Source organism: Pseudochaenichthys georgianus, chromosome 7, assembly GCF_902827115.2.
Source record: "Pseudochaenichthys georgianus chromosome 7, fPseGeo1.2, whole genome shotgun sequence".
NCBI lineage: Eukaryota > Metazoa > Chordata > Actinopteri > Perciformes > Channichthyidae > Pseudochaenichthys > Pseudochaenichthys georgianus.
Window position 1 is genome coordinate 34,545,615 of NC_047509.1, and position 6,000 is coordinate 34,551,614.

Below are 6,000 nucleotides of genomic sequence, written 5' to 3' on the forward strand. Positions count from 1 at the left end.
CATTTAACATGGTTTGATTTGATATTAAGAGGGTATATTTTCTACTAGGGTTGGAAAACATTTTCCTCTGAATAATTACTCAGCAAATCACTTCAGTCCACATAAGGGAGAGAGTGGACAACATGTTAAGATAGTCTCAGTCACTTCCAGTTATTGTGTGCTCAAATCAATAGGCCTAACTAGCAGCAGTCAGTGCTTTGCAAACTTCATTGCCTATGTGCCTTACCTTATTGGATTTAAGCACATTTTACAACTTTTAGACCCTAACTTTTATTGACCTAAAGGTCAATAAAAGTGGTCCCACAGGGTAGTTGATTTATTATTATTTTATATATCAGCTGCTTTACAGACGTATCTTTCCCAATGTAAGAAAATGTAAATGTAAAAAAGTATTTTTGGGCCCCAATGACGCCATGGATTGATACGGAAGTTTTAGTACCACCGTTTGGCAACTACGAAAAGATGCTTCAACATCCAGCGCACATCCTGGGGGCTTGGAGTGCACGCACCGTATGCTACCTGAAAGGAAGAATACATGCAGGGATTTGGGATAATAGTTACCAGCCAAGTAAAATATACTAATAATTTATTATTATGTAATTCTTATTTACAGCAGAATATCCTACTACAAAGACACTATAATTACAGATTTGACAATTGTGAATGTACGGAGCCCCCTAGGGGACATGGAGGAAAAAAAAAAATGTTTTGCGAGATCTCGCAAAACCCCTTTGCGAGATCTCGCAAAACCTCGTAGACCAACACACTCTCACTCCATAATCGTCCAGGAGCGATGTTTGGTCAGTGTCCGTGGCGTGCAGTTGTGACGCTCCTAGGCTCCTTCAGCTTCATATAGGGACGCAAATAGCTTTCAACTGATTGCAATGTATTCCCATCTGCGGCGGGATTTGACGCTCATGGAAGTACTGCATTCGTTTGTGTCGGCTGCCCTTAAAGGCAATGTGAGCGTACATTCCCATTGGATAACGGAGAATTTTACACCCGGAAGTAAGTATTCCCCTTACTGTCGATTGATTTTACAATGATATATGCACTACTCATCGACTAAAAAACACCAGATTATCCTTGTTAATTACACAACATTGATTGGTTTAAATTGTGTGCAATGCTTTTGTATTTTTCCCCTTGGATTCGGAGAAAAAAATATTTTTTCGAAGTAAAGGATGGCAGAAGACACTACACTACCCAGAATCCCCAGCTATCGTTTGGACTACACCATGTGCTCTGTTTGACAAACCCCGTGATAGTCCTCAAGCTTTGTGATTGGAGAGTGTGCTTCGACGGTTATGCCGAGCCTCGAACAGCACTTGAAATGAGATGGAACCACGGCAGACTGTCCAAAACTGGATTTGAACGGGTCCACCGCGTCCGCAGTTAAAATAAGTGCTTCAACATAGTTAACATTGCTGGAGGTATGCACAAATATTGATAGATGTCTTGTAATGCACTATTGAGGAACCTGCAACCCAAGTTTTTCATTCAATGCATAACTACACCATAGTTGTGTAGGCCTATATGATATGTCAATAAACCTTAGAAAATCTTGAAATCTTGAAAGGGATGTGCAAAATAGTCATTATATACAGTCTTTAATTAACTATTAGTAGAGAATAACGAGTAATGAATATACTTTATAGGGATCCTATTAATATCTAATAATAAAAATAACGAAATGCAATGACATGCTTTAACCACTAGGTGTCCCTTTATATCAGCTGTTCACCTTTATGGTGTAAATACAGCCTATCTACCAACTGGATCAAATATAAAAGTCAGCCGAATTAGTGTTACATTACATTACATTGCATTTAGCTGACGCTTTTATCCAAAGCGACTTACAATAAGTACATTCGACCAGGAAGACACAACCTTGAAGAAAACAGAATCATATAAGTACATCAGGTTTCATAGAGCCAAGCATTTCAAGTGCTACTCAACTGGCTATAGATAAGCCAGTCCTTTATTAGTATATAAGTGCTCTGTTAGCAGTTCTTTGTTAGTAATTCTATCGCTCGAGGTGGAGTTGAAAGAGATGAGTTTTCAGTCTGCGCCGGAAGGTGTGTAAGCTTTCTGCTGTCCTGATGTCAATGGGGAGCTCATTCCACCATTTTGGAGCCAGGATAGCAAACCCACGTGTTTTTGCTGATGGGAACTTGGGTCCCCCTCGCAGCGAGGGTGCAGCGAGTCGTTTGGCTGATGCAGAGCCTAGTGCACGCGCTGGGGTGTACAGTTTAACCATGTCCTCGATGTAGGAAGGGCCAGATCCATTCGCAGCATGGTACGCAATTACCAGTGTCTTGAGGTGAATTCTAGCAGTTACTGGAAGCCAGTGAAGGGAGCGGAGGAGCGGAGTGGTGTGGGAAAATGTAGGAAGGTTGAAGACCAGACGAGCCACTGCATTCTGGATGAGCTGCAGAGGTCGGATGGCACATGCAGGTAGACCAGCCAGGAGGGAGTTGCAGTAGTCTAGGCGTGAGGTGACGAAAGCCTGGACCAGACTCTTTCTGGGTCAGCTGGGGACGTATCTTCCTGATGTTGTAGAGCGTGTATCTGCAGCAGCGGGTTGTCGCAGCGATGTTTGCAGTGAAGGACAGGTTGTTATCTAGGATCACACCCAGATTCCTTGCAGTCTGGGTCGGGGAAACAACAGAGGTGCCGATGTTGATAGTCAGGTCAAGAGTGGGACAATCTTTTCCCGGAAGGAAAAGCAGTTCAGTCTTGTCAAGGTTGAGCTTGAGGTGATGAGCGGACATCCACTGAGAGATGTCAGCTAAACAAGCAGAGATGCGTGCGACGACCTGGGTCTCTGAGCGGGGAAAGGACAGAATTAATTGGGTGTCGTCAGCGTAGCAGTGGTATGAAAACCCATGCGGGCTAATGACATATCCCAGTGAGTTTGTGTACAGGGAGAAGACGAGGGGACCAAGAACAGAGCCCTGAGGGACCCCTGTAGTTAATTGACAAGGGTCGGACTCGGACCCTCTCCAAGTTACCCTGTAGGTACGGTCTTTGAGGTATGAGGTGAGGAGGGAAAGTGCAGAGCCTGACACTCCAAGTTCTTGGAGAGTGCGAAGGAGGATCTGATGGTTCACCGTGTCGAATGCAGCAGACAGGTCCAAAAGGATGATGACAGAGGAGAGGGATGCTGCTTTGGCAGTGTGCAGTTCCTCAGTGACAGCAATGAGAGCAGTTTCTGTGGAGTGACCTGCCTTGAAACCAGACTGGTGCGGATCCAGAAGGTTGTTCTGATGGAGATAACAGGAGAGTTGTTTAAAGACAGCGCGTTCAAGTGTTTTAGACAGGAACGGGAGTAGAGAGACAGGCCTGTAGTTTATAACATCAGACGGGTTGAGAGTGGGTTTCTTTAGGAGAGGGTTTACTCTTGCCTCCTTGAGACTGTTTGGAAAGTGACCAGAAGTTCTTGTGGTTTATTCTTAAAAACCCTTACCCACCCCCCATTTTCCCTCTGCTGGTCTATGGTTTTGTAGAGGGTAACGGGGTCCAGAGTTGCTTAGATAAGCAGGGGAGTGCATCTGGTGAGGAGATAGGTTGTTGTGCTCCCTATCTCTGTTTCTTATCCTATATCTAATAGAACTGCTCGGGTCTTGATAGATTGAGTGGGGAAGTTCATGAGATCTTTCGAGAGCAGTGGTAACCAACCTTTTCAAGCCCAAGATCACTTTTTATTCCAAAATGTAAACCGAGATCTACCAATCCGATATCTTCCAAAAAACCCACTTAGGAGTAAGACTATTCATCGTCATATTTATTTTTGCCATCAATTTATGTTACAACAGGTACGTGTAAAGATGCACACAAAGAAAGACACAGTTATGCACAGTTATCTGTTCAATACAAACTATTAATATTCACAGTATATGTTCAATGCACTATATTTAGTTTCTCAGTTCAATTAGTAGTATTCACATGTACAGATATTAGCCTACAGTTCAATGTAATCCATATTAAGTTTCTCTGTTCAATGCACAATATATTTTCAATGCTCAAGTTGCTCTATCAGCCTGCCTTTAATGAGACTGCTGTGACTGCACATTATCTGTAAGCCTTTTGAAATCCGGCTGATAGTTAGTGATTGCCAGCCGGAGGCAGTCAGTAAGATGTGCGTCAGTCATACGAGTTCTATACTTGGATTTAATTATTTTCATTTGTGAAAAGGCCGTTTCACATAAGTATGTGGAGCCAAAGTAGGCCTTCAGTTTAAGCGCACCTGACACAATCAGTGGATACCTCTCTCTACTCACGAGTGACCAAAAGTTCTGATCTCTTGCTCTGGCCTTCAATTCAATGTCGCTTTGCATTTCAATGATCTCCATGTCAACACCCATAGGTAATGTAAACACCTCCTGCATTTTAGCTGACAGCTGTTCAATGTCAACGCTGAGGAAAGGGTTTGATACAAAACCAACTACTTGCCCCATGTCTTGTAGCTCCACAAATCGAGCACCAAATTCTGATGTCAGTTTGTTCAAATGGGCGCAGAATTGTTCAGGATGGAAAGCAGTTTTGTCTGTGAGGTTTCGTGACACCTTTTCAAGATTTGGGAAGTGTGTCAGCCTCACATGTCTTAACTGAGTGGTCCACAAACTGAGCTTCACTTTGAATGCCTCCACTGTGCTAATCATGTGACCAAGCTCTCAGTCTTTCCCTTGCAATTCTCGGTTAAGGTCATTGAGTTTTGCAGTCAGATCGGTAAGGAACCCCAAGTCCAATAACCAAGTATCGTCGGACAGCTGCTCATACTCCTCGTTCCTCGACTTCAGAAAACTGATGATTTCTGGCAGCAAATCCAGAAAAAGCTGGAGCACCTTGCCCCGACTTAGCCACCTTACATCTGCGTGAAGGATCAAATCTCCATACACAGAGTCGAGCTCATCCAATAAAGACTTAAATAGCCGGTGCTGGAGTGCTTTTGCCCGAATTGAGTTGACAATCTTAACAACAACATTCATTACATGTGACATGTCAATTGCTTTAGCTGCCAATGCCTGTTGATGTATCACACAGTGATAGTTTACAAATGGTGGAAAGTCTGGGTCTTTTCTGCACAGCGCAACAAATCCTGAACGAACATCGAGCATCGCTGGTGCCCCATCGGTTGTGAAGGACACTATTTTATGAATGGGAATCTTGTACTCACGAACATAGTCCTTGAATGCCTTGTACACATCCTCACCCCTGGTTCTTTCTTTCAATGGGATAAGGGCAAGAAAGGCCTCCTTGACAGTAAAATCCGTGAAAACCATCCGGACAAACACACCTAGCTGGGTTGTGTCTGTGGCATCGGTAGACTCGTCAAATTGAACTGAAAAGTATTCAGAGAGAGACAAGTCTTTTAATACTTGCTGGGATACATCTTCGGACAATGACTCGACTCTTCTGGCTACAGTAGTTGCACCAAGTGGTACACTTTTTATCCTCGCTTTTATGTCCTCTTTATTTTTGAAATCCGCAAACAAGACGTCAGCTGTGGCGCTCATTGCTTCTTTAATCATCTCACCATCCGTAAATGTTTTTTTGTGCTGAGCCAAAATATGGCTAATCCGGAGGGACGTTTCTGTAGCTGCATTGCTCTTTGCTGTAGGCGCGATGAAAAGCGACTGCTGTGCTTTTAGTCCTCTTTTCAGTTCATCAATTATTTTGGTTCTTAATGCGCTGTTGAGTGGATATATATCAATTTACCATGGGTGCTCGCATGATGGCGCTCCAGGTGGCCCCGTTTCGCCAAAGCCAACCGCCTGTTGGCATATGAGGCATATAGTCTTCTCTTTCGCGGATGTGTAAAGAAATTCATGCTCCCATTCCGGGTGGAAATAATACGTTTTTGATTTCTTTTTCGCCGGACCCTCAGCCATATCGATGTTGGTTAAAGATTAGCAGAACTTGGTACAGTTTAAGTTACTCCTCAAGATGACCGTTAAGATACGATTTTTAACCCCACCCACAATTGCATGCAGCAAT